General features: G+C 39.5%; 1 long non-coding RNA gene across 2 annotated transcripts in view; it reads left to right on the forward strand.

The window, feature by feature from the left end:
* The window catches only part of LOC132541793 (uncharacterized), a 37,056-nt gene extending 27,116 nt beyond the window's left edge, over positions 1–9,940 (forward strand). The window contains exon 3 of one of the 2 annotated variants that reach the window (XR_009552874.1): positions 9,880–9,940. This is a non-coding gene — a long non-coding RNA (uncharacterized LOC132541793). Of the gene's footprint in view, positions 1–6,067; positions 6,383–9,879 lie in introns of those variants that run through there. The other variant, XR_009552873.1, reaches the window with a different exon arrangement.
* The last annotated feature ends 4,434 nt before the right edge of the window (positions 9,941–14,374 follow it).

Genomic DNA, 14,374 nt, shown 5'->3' on the forward strand with positions numbered 1-14,374 from the left:
CCAGTCAACAGCGTCAGGTTGAGGCTGATGTAAAGTTTCAAGACCTCCTTTGAATCTGGAGAGGTGGCAGTCGTTGACTATGTGGGTCATAGTCTGTCTGTAGCCACAGGGGCAGTTTGGGTCGTCTCTGGCTCCCCAGTAATGGAACATAGCGGTGCACCGGCCATGGCCTGTTCGATAGCAATTGAGGAGGGCCCAATCATAACGTGCTAGGTCAAAGCCGGGTTGATGCTTGCAGGGGTCTGTGATGAGGTGTTTGTTCTTTACCTCAGCTGACTGCCAACTCTGTTTCCAAGAGACTGGAACAGAGAAGTTCAGTGTAGGCATAGGAGACCAGATTGGATGACGAGACATCAAGCGTTGAACAGGGTGGGTGAAGATATCTGCGTATATTGGCAGGTCCGGTCGAGCTTAGATGTGGGAAATGAACTTAGATGATGCCGCATCCCGACGAATATCTGGCGGGGCGATGTTGCTAAGAACTGGCAGCCATGGAACTGGGGTGGAACGGATGGTTCCAGAAATTATCCTCATGGAGGAATATAATTTGGAATCGACCAAGTGGACATGGGGCCTATGGAACCATACAGGGGCACCGTATTCTGCAGTGCAATAGCAGAATGCCAGAGATGATGATCGTAGTGTGGAAGCGCTTGCACCCCATGAGGAGCTGGCCAGTCTTGCAATGATATTATTCCTCGTGCCCACCTTTGCTGCAGTTTTTATGAGATGTTTGTGAAATGACAGAGTGCGATTGAGAATAACGCCAAGATAGACTGGCTGGGCTTCATGCTGGATTCTCATATCGCCAAGCTGCACATTAAGTTCACACGAGGCCGAGGCATGGTGTAGATGGAAAACAGATGATACCGTTTTTGCAGTGCTAGGGATTAGTCGCCATTTTTTACAGTAATCAGATATCAGAGACATGTCTTTCGTGATTGTTTCCTCGAGGATGTCGAACTTGGATGCCTGAGTTGCACAGCAGATACATATAGATACATGAAAACATTATTCAAAACAGAACTTAGAGACAGAGAAATGGAAAACTGCATGACAGTGAAAGCTGATATGAAATGAACTTAAATATACCATTCATCTAATGAGAAATGGTGAAATCTGTAAAATCTGAGGAAAGAAGCAACACATTTTGATTCAGAAATGTACCAAGTAGAGAAGACTAAAATAAGACACAATTTTCAGATAACTAGAGATTGTTTACAAATTTATAATAATTAGATGACAAATAATTGGTTTGTAAAATATACACCAGTTATTGTATATTTTCTCCTTAGTAACTTCCTACACTCAACAAAAGGAACAACTTCCATGTTTATTTATTTAATCCATTTTAAATTTATCATTGTATACAATATGAACAAGATATAATTTAATTTTTTCTGGAGATCCACACTGTTCATCAACATCTATTGAAAACCCCATCAATCTTTTTTACATTTTGCTCACAAAGTATCTTTGAATATTAGATTTGATTTTGCATTTTTTTAATTTTAATTTATTTATGAAAAGGAAACATTGACAAAATATACTATAAGAGGGGTACAAATCCACACAATTCCCACCACCATAACTTTGTATCCCACCCCATCCCCCATAGCTTTCCTATTCTTCAACCCTCTGGGAGTATGTACCTAAGGTCATTGTGGGATGCAGAAGGTGGAAGGTTTGGTTTCTGTAGTTGCTTCTCTGATAAACATGGGTGTTGACAGGTCAATCCATACTGCCATCTGGCCTCTCTCTTTCCCTAGTGTGGTGGGTTTCTGGGGAATTGGAGCTCCAGGACACATTGGTGGGGTTGCCTGTCCACGGAAGTCTGGTTGGCATCATGGTAGCACCTGTAACTTGGTGGCTGAAAAGAGTTAACATAAAAAGCCAAACAAGTTGTTGACTAATCTGAACACTGTAATAGTGAAGATTAAGAGTTGGGGGAGGTGTCTCCTTTTTGTAGATACCTAGCAGGTGTTGGTATGCTTCTAAAAACCCCTTCTGTTTCATTTGGTTTAAATCCCCCCTGCTTAACACTGCATTCTATTTACATAACCACTTCATTCTATTTACATAACCTCTGTTAACAAGCACCACCTTCCCTCCAGGGCATTGGTGGTTTAGTGGTAGAATTATCACCTGCTCCGCTCCCTCTCCTTGTCATACCCTGATTTTCACTAGTCACTTTTCTTTCCACCCTCTCTGCATTGCATCCTGTTCCCACCCTACTGGGCTAGTATATTTATAAAGACAAGATTGTTTGTAGTTAGTTAGTTTAGTTTAGCTTAGCTCGGCTTAGATTGTGCTGCATCCTGCATGAATCAAGAGATACTGCGTACAGCTCAACCATGAGTCCCTGGTTGTCTGTTACCCACCCGTGAAGCCAGCCCAGCAAAAACAACATAGCCCGGCAAAAACAACAAGCAGGCATATTTTAGTTATATTCCAAAGGGCCTGTGGCTATACTAGTTTTTGTTTTCCCTGAGCCTGAAATCTGATGTGCAGGTGGATTCAAGTTATTGTCTGGGAATATGATGTCATGGCTGGACAAAAGACCAGAAGGATGGACCAGGGAAGAGAGTAGCTCCCAAATATGGGAAAGTTGTACAAATATTGTTGACTGTGAACCTGATTGATTTGAAGTGATATGGGGCCCATATTCAGCCTATACGACCTCTGTATCCTTGTAGATCTGAGTTTACATTCTGTAGTCATGAGTAGGAATGCTCCAAGCTGCCCCAATATCAGGACCCGTCTTCCTCAGGTGTAGCATAGAGTATGTTGTCCAGCCTCCTTTTGTTAGCATTTGCTGTATCAGACACAACATCACCATAATTTATGTCTTTCCACATTATTTGTATATAGCTGTGCCACTGGTTGATTCTGTTCTCCATGGTCTAAACTTTTTATTTTTTATTTTTTTATTTTTATTTTCATTTTTTGCCTCCAAGATTATTGCTGGGACTCAGTGCCTGCACCATGCATCCACTGCTCCTGGAGGCCGTTCCCCCCCTTTTGTTGCCCTTGTTGTTGTAGCTTTGTTATGGTTATTATTGTTGTTGTTGATGTTTCTCCTTGTTGGATAGGACAGAAAGTGAGAGAGGAGGGGGAGAGAAGGATAGACACCTGCAGACCTGCTTCACCACCTGTGAAGCGACTCCCCTGCAGTTGGGGAGCCAGGGGCTCTAACTGGAATCCTTACTCGAGTCCTTGCACTTTCCGCCACATATGCTTAACCTGCTATGTTATCACCTAACCCCCTGGTCTAAGCTTTTAAGAGAGTCAACATATAAAAGACTCAGACTATGGTATGTACATTAAGAAGTTTGAGACATTCAATTTTTCTCCTCTTGGAATGATACACCTGGTAAGCTAGGAATCTTGCTAAAGAAAATAGCTCAGCTGGGCACCTGGTAGCAGCAGCTGTCAGCCCCTGTAGGATGGCTCTTGGGTGGGTGGGAGGGGTGAGGTAAAAAATAATCAAAATATTTTCCTTCTTTTTCCCCCCTGGCCTCCATTTACCAGCCCAAGAGTGGGTTATAGGACTTCTCTTTGGTGTCACCCTGACCACCACTTGTTCATTTTCTTACTGATGGCCCAGTATCCTATCCTATCCAGAGTATCTCAGGTCACAAGCTGCTGCTTTTTGGATCTCACATCAGCTGCTGCTTTCAAGTCACCATCTTGGCTCCACCCCTAGATATTTCTTATAATTGGTTATTTTTGCTCAGACTAACTGCAACCAATCTGGAGCAGTACAAGAAGCAGACTGACTATTAGGGTTTATACTCAATTTTATTTTATTATTATTACTATTACTATACATGCATGACCCTTTTCCCTCATTCTTCTAGTTAACCAAAATTAACTTTTTTTTTTTCAAATGATAAGTGATTGGGTGTCCTATCCGTTGTGAGAGGAACTTGTTTCTCTCTTCCTCTTCCCTCCACTTTCCTTTTTATCTCTTAACTAATTAACGAAATACTCATTCTTTTCACTGCTTTTTTATCTTTTCTTCCTTCTTTTGTTTTCTGAATTCACTGATACTCATTTGTGAATTATTTTGTAGAAGAAATCTGACTCAGTATGGACTCTGTGTATATGCATGTCATGTCTCTCTTTTATACTTCCCTTTCTCCTCATGCTATTCCTAGAATTTACAGTGAACAGTAAATTTGTGTAATTGTCTATTCTTGCTTTCCTTTTTTTCCTTTTTCTTTTGGTTTTGGTTGCTATTTTTTCTTGGATTGATGGTGCTGTTTGGCTAACTGGTATTGGTTTAACTGCACTTCAGTTGCTATTTTTGTAATTTCTGAGGTTGGTGACTACATTTGAAAGGGCTTTAGTATAGTGTTGCTTGTACTCAAAACCCAATAACTGAAGAATGACAGAACAGAAAAATAAAAACTTCATCAATAAAAAAACTGCTACCACAATGAATAAGAACATGAGCCTAGAAGAAACTCCCAATCAGTCATAAGTAACCATAGATAAGAAAAGTATGCAAGCAATAATAAACCCAATAACGACAGAAATGAAGACAACTATGGAGGAAAGGGCTATCAGAATTAGAGAAACAACAGATGAGACCCTCAAAGAAAACACAAGCTACCTTGAGATAATTAGAGAACTGAAACCTGAAAAAGTTGAGCTAAAAGTCCAATTAGCAGAACAAGCTAATGCTATAACTGAACTGAAGAAATAAACCCAGGGAAGGGAAAACAGGCTAACAGGAGCAGAAAACAGAATTAGCCAGATAGAGCATGAACTAGAGTAAACTATGAAAGAGGTAAAAGAGCTCAAAAAGAGATTGAGAGACATTGAAAACAACAACAGAGACATATGGGATGATCTCAAAATAAGTAATATTCTTATTATTGGCTCCCTGAGGTAGAAAGAGAGGAAGAGTAAACATTCTATAGGAAATAATAGAAGAAAATTTCGAAATCTAAACAATGGAAAGGACACTAAGATTCAAAAGGCCCAGAGAGTCCCAAACAGAATCAACTCAGACCTGATAACACCAAGACACATCATAGTTACAATGAAAAGAAGTAAGGATAAAGAAAGAATCCTAAAGGCTGTAAGAGAAAAAAATCACATGCAGGGGAAAACCCATAAGACTATCAGCAGGTATCTCCACTCAGACTCTAAAAGCCAGAAGAGAATGGCAAAATATATATTGAGCCCTGAATGAAAAAGGATTTCAACCAAGGATAATACATCCTGCTAGACTTTCACTAGATAGAGGGATCAAATATTCTCAGACAGACAACAGTTAAAGGAGGCATCCATCACCAAGCCTTTCCTGAAAGAGGTACTAAAAGACCTTTTATAAACGAGAACAACACCATAACACTTGCCATATATCAGAGCAAATAAAAATGGTTGAATAATGGCACTACAATACATTAAATCCATAATATCAATAAATGTCAATGGCTTAAACTCACCCATTAAAAAGCATAGAGTGGGAGGATGGTTCAGAAAACAAAACCCAACCATAAGCTGCTTGCAAGAATCCACCTGACCCAACAAGACCAACTCAGACTTAAAGTGAAAAGATGGAAAACTATCATGCAGGCTAACAGGCCACAAAAAAAGACAGGAAGAACCACTCTCATCTCTGTCACCATAGACTTTAAATTAAATAAAGTAATAAAAGAAAGTCAAGGCCATTACATAAAGATTAGAGGTTCAATAAACTGAGAAGATTTAACAATTATTAACATCTATGAAATCAGTGAGGGCCCATCTAAATACATCAAACACCTACTGAAAGAACTACACAAATACATCAATAGTAATACAATAATAGTGGGAGACTTCAACACCCACTCATACTTAGGTCAATGAAGCAGAGGATCAACAAAGAAATGAGATAGAGCATATGTTCACACATATCCATAAACTAGGGCAAAATATATACCTGAAAGCAAAAGTATACAATAGTCTGCAGTGAGTACCTCCAATACTTCATCTGCACTATTCTAGCCTTTAGGTCCATAATTGTTCAACAATTTGTTTGGCTTTGTATGTTAACTCTCTTTTCTGCCACCAGGTTCCAGATGCCAGCAGGATGCCGACCAGACTTCCCTGGACAGATGACCCCACCAATGTGTCCTGGAGCTCTGCTTTCTTAGAGACCCACCCTACTAGGGAAAGAGAGTGTCAGGCTGGGAGTATGGATCAATGGACCAGTCAATGCCCATGTTCAGCTGGGAAGCAATTACAGAAGACAAACCTTATACCTTCTGCAACCCACAATGATCTTGGGTCCATACTCCCAGAGGGATAAAGAATGGGAAAGCTATCAGGGGAGGGGATGGGAGTTGTACCCTGTACCTGTGTGGAGTTGTACCCATCCTATCCTACAGTTTTGTTAATGTCTCCTTTTTAAAATAAGTAAATAATAATAAAAAGAAACAAGAGAATTAAATGATGAGATGGACAGACTAGACCTCCCAGACATTTTCAGAGTTCTTCACCCCAAAAACTGGAATACATATTCTTTTCAAATCCACACACACACACCCTCAAGGATAGGCCACATTTTAGTCCACAATGACAGTATCAACAAATTCAAGATCATTGAAATCACCCCAAGTATCTTCTCAGACCACAGTGGAGTAAAGCTAACATTCAGCAACAAACAGAAAATTACTAAAAGTAACAGAATTTGGAAACTCAACAACATTATGCTTAAGAACTACTGGGTCATAAAGGCATTCAAAAAGAAATTCAAATGTTCCTGGAAACAAATAAATATGATTGCAGAAGTTATCAAAATATTTGGGGCACAGCTAAAGCAGTACTAAAAAGGACACTCATAGCCATAAAATCACACATTAGAGAACATGAAAAAGCTCAAATAAACTACCTCACTGCACACCTTATGGACTTAGAGAAGAGGAACAAAGTAAACCTAAAGCAACCAGTTATTAAGAATCATCTCAACAACAAAAGTTCTGGACCAGATGGCTTTGCAAAGAAATTCTACTAAAACCTCAGGAAACAGTTAATAGCTACACTTCTAAAGCTCTTCCACAAGATGGAAGAAACAGGAACACTCCCACCTTCTATGAAGGCAACATCACCCTGATACCAAAATAAGATAGGGACACAACAAAAACAGAAAACTACAGATGAATATCTCTGATGAACATAGATACAAAATTATTAAACAAGATCCAGGCCAACTGGATACAGCAGTATATCAAAAAGATTGTTCATTATGACCAAGTGGGATTTATCCAGGAATGCAAGGCTAGGTCAACATACATAAGTCAAAAATGCCAATCACCACATCAATAAAAGCAAAACCAAAAACCACCTGATTATTTCAATAGATTGCATAGAAACCCCTTGACAAAAATTCAACACCCACTCAGGCTAAAAACACCACAAAAATGGAAATAGATAGGAAATTCCTCAAGATAGTGGAGTCCATGTATAGCAAACCTACAGCCAACATCATACTCTATGGACAGAAGCTGAAAGCATTCACACTTATATTGTGGACTAGACAGGGCTGTCTACTATCACCTTTACTCTTCAACATAGTATTGGAAGTTCTTGCCATACCAATCAGGCAAGAGAAAAAAAAATCAAATGAATACAGATCGGAAGGGAAGAAGTCAAGCTCTCACTATTTGCTGATGATATGATAATATACCTAGAAAACCTAAAGAATACAGCAGAAAACTACTTGAAGTTACTAGACAATATAGCAAGGTATCGGGCTACAAAATCAATGTACAAAAATCAGTGGCATTTCTTTATGCTAACACTAAATCTGAAGAAGATATCTAGAAATCACTCCCATTCACTGTTACAACAAAATCAATAAAATACCTAGGAATGAAGATGACCAAAGAAATAAAAGACTTGTATAGTGAAAACTATTAGGCACTATTCAAGAAAATAGAAAATGATACCAAGAAATGGAAAGACATCCCATTCTCATGGATTAGAAGAATTATCATCATCAAAATTAATAATATCCCCAGAGTCATATATAAATTTAATGCAATACACATCAAAGGTCCACCAAGCTCCTTTAGGAGAATAGAAAAAAAAACCCAAAATCATTTATCTGAAACCAGAAAGCACCTAGAACTACCAAAACAATCTTCAGGAAAAGAAACAGAAATGGAGGCATCACACTCCCAGATCTCAAACCATATTATAAGGCCATCATCATCAAAACAGCCTAGTAGTGGAACAAAAATCGGCCCACAGACCAATGAAACACAACTAAAAGCCCATAACTAACCCCCACATCTATGGACATCTAATTTTTGATAAGGGGGACCAAAGAATTACATGGAGAAAGGAAGCTCTCTTCAATAAATGGTGCTGGGAAAACTAGGTGGAAACATGCAAAAAAGATAAAATTGAACCACCTTATCTCACTAGAGACAAAAATCAACTCCAAATGGACCAAAGACCTGGATGTTAGACCAGAAACTATCAAATACTTAGAGGAAAACATTGGTGGAACACTTTCCCACCTAAACCTCAAGGATATCTTTGATGATACAAACCCAACTGTAAGGAAGACTAAAGCAGAAACAATCCAATGGGACTACATCAAATTGAAAATCTTCTACACACCTAAAGAAACTATCACACAAACAAGGAGACCCCTCACAGAATAGGAGAAGATCTTCACATGGCATACATTAGACAAGAGATTAATCACCAAAATATACAAAGAGCTCAGCAAAGGTAGCAACAAAAAAGCAAATGACTGTATCCAAAAATGGGCCCAGGATATGAACAAGACATTCACTACAGAAGAGATCCAAAAGACTAACAAATACATGAAAAATTGCTCCAGGTCGCTGATTGTCAGAGAAATGCAAATAAAGATAATATTGAGATACCACCTCACCCCTGTGAGGATGGCATACATCAAAAAACATCAGCAACAAATGCTAGAGAGGCTGTGGGGACAGGGAAACCCTTCTTCACTGCTTGTGGGAATGTAAACTAGTCCAGCCTCTGTGGAGAGCAGTCTGTAGAACTCTCACAAGGTTAGACATGGACCTTCCATATGACCCAGTAATTCCTCTCCTAGGGATATACCCCAAGGACTCCATAACACCTAAACAAAAAAAATATGTGTACACCTATTTTCATAGCAGCACAATTTGTAATAGCTAAAGCCTGGAAGCAACCCAGGTGCCCAACAACAGATGAGTAGCTGAGAAAGCTGTGGTATATATACACAATGTAATATTATGCAGCTATTAAGAGCAATGAACCCACCTTCTCTGACCCATCTTGGATGGAGCTAGAAGGAATTATGTTAAGTGAGCTAACTCAGAAAGATAAAGATGAATATGGGATGATCCTACTCAAAGAAAGAAGTTGATAAAGAAGAACAGAAAGGGAAACTAAAAGCAGGTTGTGACTGAATTTGGAGTAGGGCACCAAAGTAAAAACTCTGTGTTAAGGGTGAGGATGGATGTTTGGCATCACAGAGTGGTGGGGAGGTTGATCTGGGACACAGTCTTTTGGTGGTGGGTATGGTATTTATGTACAAGCCTATAAATTTGTAGTCATATATCACTATTTTATTAATATGAGAGGGGAAAATTGATGGAATTTCTGAAACTTTTTAAAGCACAAACTCTTTTTTTAATACCTAACCTGAGTCTTTGATATATTGACTCCCTTAAAATCTTAGAATAGGGAGAACAAAAGCAATCAGTGGCACAGCTATATAAAAATAATGTCAAAGGACATTAATTATGGTGATGTTGTGTATGATATAGCAAATACTAAAAAGGGGTTTTTCCAAGTTAACCCAATGGCCAAATAATGTGAGTATAGCAATAACTATCTATTGTCTTCTTAAACCCTAAGACAGCAGGAACCTCCTGCTTCCTGTATACAGCCTATATTTCCTCCAGTCCTGGAACCTCTGAGGTGGGTCTAACTTTCCTGCATGTGTCTGTTAATTCATACCAGTATACATTGCATCTGCCAATCCCAGCCTAATCAATGCAAGGAGTACCACCTCAGCATGCTTCACTTCACACTGTGTCCAGAGATGTCAGGTGTGGAATGTTAACCTTTCATCCCCATTACTCAGGTGAGACCTTTCCTTTCATAGGATTCTCTAATTCTTTTCCAGGTGGTTCACTTTATAACAAAGTCCCAAATCCTAGATATAGACCAGGTCCCATGAGATAGAGCATATGTTCACATGTATCCATACATTAGGGCAAAATATATACCTGAAATCAAAAGTACACAACAGTCTGCACTGAGTCAGTATAAAGTTCATATTGAAATAGTGTCTATGTAGTCTTAGATACCCTCCTCATCTACTTCCTATTACAGTTCACTCACTCTCTCCAAAGCTAACCCAATCAAAGCAAGGACTGCAAAATCTGAATAAGGGTAAGAGGCTGGCATCCTCTTTTTAAAAAATATTTATTTATCCCCTTTTGTTGCCCTTGTTGTTTAATTGTTGTAGTTATCTTTGATGTCTTCATTGTTGGATAGGACAGAGAAAAATGGAAAGAAGCAAGTAGGACAGAAAGGGGGAGAGAAAGATAGACACCTGAAGACCTGCTTCACCTCCTGTGAAGTGACTCCCTGGTAGGTGGGGATCTGGGGGCTCAAACCGGGATTCTTCTGCCAGTCCTTGCTTTGTGCCACCTGCACTTAACCTGCTGGCACCTGAGGCTGTCATATTTCAATGATGTCTCTATCAAGCCAACTCATAAGGTGGGGCCATATTTGGGGAGTCCAAAACAGACATGATAGGCCTAGACCTCAAATAAATCCTTTTCTCCATTTTGATCGGTCATCTCTATCAGGAACAACAAAGTAGACCCCTTTGTGGGCCCCCCATAGGACCTCGCCCTCAACTTGGACCTACAACAGTACTGAATGTTCAGAGGATGGACAACATACTGTATGCTATACCCAAGGAAGATGGGTCAATATTGGGGCAGCTTGGAATGTTCCTACTCATGACCACAGTATGTGAACTCAGATCTACAGTGATGCAGAGGTCACACAGACTCCTAAGCTGAATATGGGCCCCAAATCATATCAAAACGATGGGGTTTACAGTCATCAATATTTATAGATTGTTCCCATATTAGGGAGCTACTATTTTCCCTGATCCAGGTTTCTGGTTCTTTTTCTAGCCATGAAATCATCTCCCCAGACAATAACTTGGATCCACCTGCATATCAGATTTCAGGCTCCTGGGAAATAAAAAAGGAAAAAAAAATCTAGTATAACCACAGGCCCTTTGGAATATAATTAAAATATGCCTACTAGCTATCTATGAAACAGAGGACCCCCCAACAATTCATGTGTACCTTTCCAACCTTTAGGTTTACAATTAGTCAATAATTTGTCCGGCTTTGTATGTTAACTCTCTTCTTAGCCATCAGGTTCCAGATGGTAGCATGATGCTGACCAGACTTCCCTGGACAGAGAACCCCACCAGTGTGTCCTGGAGCTCTGATTCTCCAGAACCCCACCCCACTAGGGAAAGAGAGAGGCTGGCTGGAAGTATGGATTGACTTATCAACACCCATGCTCAGTGGGGAAGGAATTACAGAAGCCAGACCTTCCACCTCTGCATCCCACAATGACCTTGGGTCCATATTCCCAGAGGGTTGAGGAATATGAGGGCTATCAAGGGAGGGGATGGGATATGGAGTTCTGGTGGTAAGAATTGTGTGAAGTTTTACTCCTCCTATCCTATGGCTTTGCCAATGTTTCCTTTTTACAAATAATAAAAAAAAAGAAAATAAGAATGGGTCAAAATAATAATAAGAAAAAGAATTCCTCTCCAAAAAAAAAAAAAAAGCAAAAACTCCAGGTAGACTTTCCTAGACAAGGCTGAGGTTTTGATTGTTCAGGTATTTTGTCATTTGAGTAGAGTTCCAGCCACCTAAAAGGAGAGAGAGAGAGAGAGAGAGAGAGAGAGAGACAGAGAGACAGAGAGAGACAGAGAGAGACAGAGAGAGAGAGTGTTGTTAAAATTTTTGGCGGCTCTAGCCGGGCTAGCTTCACAGGCGGGTAACAGAGACGCGGAGACAACGGCTGGGCAGGGAAGCTGTATTTCTTTATTCAGGAACAACGATTCATAAACTATACCAAACTAATCACCAAACAGAACTCTGCTGTCTCTTTGCGGCGGCGCAAGCACTCTCTCTAACTCTCGAACTCAAAAACCCTCTCTTCCTCTCGAACTCTGAAACTCTGGCACTTTGGAACTCTCGAGGGGTTCCTTGGGGCGGGGCCAAGCAGGCCCGCGAAATTAACAGGACTGATCCAATTCTCTTGGCGGGGGAGAACTAGAACCCAATGTAAAGCATACAGAGAGAGAGAGAGAGAGAGAGAGAGAGAGAGGAGGAAAACAAAAAGTAAAAGGCTTGGAATATCACCCCTGCTCAGCCAGGAATCTTGGTAAAGAAAATCACTTAGTATGTAGCCTGCTAGGAGCGGCTGTCCAGCCCCTGGGGGCTGGTTCTGGGTTGGGGGAGGGGTGAGTTCAGAAATAAACCAAAAATACTTTCCTTTCTTTGTCCTTTTGGCCTCTGTTTTCCAGTCCAAGAGTGGGTCATAGGACTCTTTTTAGGTGTCACCCTGACCACCCCTTGTCAACCCTCCTATAGATGGCCCAGTATCTTACTCCATCCAGAGAATCCCAGCTAGTTAGCTGCTTCTGTTTGGAGCTCAAGCAGGGTCTTGTTTCTGAGTCACCATCTTAGCTCTGGCCCTTTTTTGGATTTTTGTCTATTTCTTTCTGTATTGGAAGTATTCTTGGTGTTCTCTGGTGCTTCTGGTATTTGGTTGGAAAAGTTCTCCCACTATGCCTCTTCCTCATATTTCATGAATGCATGGTCCTGTCAAATTGCATACACACATATAACATATTAAGGTATTTATCAGTGCCTCAGGTGTGAAAGTATTTTCTACATAACCACTGTGTTATCACACCAGCCTTTAGGGTATTCATTGAAATTACTGTAATTTCAATGGGAAACTTGGAAAATTGGTAAACTATATCTCTAGTTGACTGAAAATTGTATCTTGTATTTAGTTTTGTGCAATTTACCCAAATGTGCCCTGATGTGCTGCATTGGAAAGCTGGGAAAGAACTGACATATTTAAAAATACTATTATGTTTCTATCTATGTTACTATGATACACCTTTTCATTTACTCAAGTGTTTTTCATACATTGTAAAATTTAATAATTTTATCCCACAAAGATGTTGCAGAGTTCTTGTTAGTTTATTCCAGTGTGTTTAGTATTTTGGTTCCCTTGTGATTAATAAATAAGGTTTCATTTTAATTTGTTTGCTACTGGTTTGGTGATATGAAATTAATTCTTGTAGAGGTATATTTTTCTAGGTACCTTAATAAACTATCTTATTGTTTCATATAATTTATCTGGGAATTCTACTCTCAACTGTTGACAGTTCTGTGTTTCTAAGTCTTTCATATATATTATTTCTTTTTAAAAAAGAGTTTTTAAAATTATCTTTATTTACTTATTGGATAGAGACAGCCAGAAATCTAGAGGGTAGGGGGCAATAGAGGGAGAGAGACAGAGGGACACCAGCAGCACTGCTTCACCACTCACAAAGCTTTCCGCCTGCAGGTGGAGACTTGCAGCTCAAACCCAGGTCCTTGCACACTGTAACATGTGCACTAGACCCCCATTTATATTATTTCCTCTTGTGCTAGTTCTTTCTGTTACATGATATTTTCCTATCTTATTTCTCCTCTTTATGTACTATGTCTTACTTTTTTTCTGTAGAGTTTTGATTGGATCTTTAATAGTTTGATGATATGCATACTAAGCTTTAGTTTTTTTCTCTTCTAGTGGAAATTTAATATTTCTCTCTAGATTTCTGAGATTTCACTCTAAATGTTGCTGTAGTTCACAAATTTTGACATAAGGATCCTTGTCACCATAAGGTCTAAATACTTTCTAATCTTTATCATGACTTGCTTTTATATAGAAGTGAATCATAAATGCATTCAAGATATAACTACATGTCTGTTTGGGAATCTCAGGACTCCCTGACTAGGGCACTAGCTGATGGGGTGGCCTGATGGTGATAGTCATTGTTAAAGTATACAAGTCTCTTGTCCTTATTCAGCTTTTGCAGTCCTTGCTTTGATGAGGTTAGCTTTGGAGTGAGTGAGAGAACTGGAATAGAAAGTAGGTGAGGAGGTTATCGAAGTCTAAGTAGACACTATTTCATTATGAAATTTATATTTACTCACTACAGACTATTGTGTACTTTTGCTTTCAGGTATATATTTTGCCCTAATTTATGGATACATGTGAACATATGCTCTATCTTACGGAACCT

The sequence above is a fragment of the Erinaceus europaeus genome, chromosome 1 (genome assembly GCF_950295315.1).
Source record: "Erinaceus europaeus chromosome 1, mEriEur2.1, whole genome shotgun sequence".
Taxonomy (NCBI): domain Eukaryota; kingdom Metazoa; phylum Chordata; class Mammalia; order Eulipotyphla; family Erinaceidae; genus Erinaceus; species Erinaceus europaeus.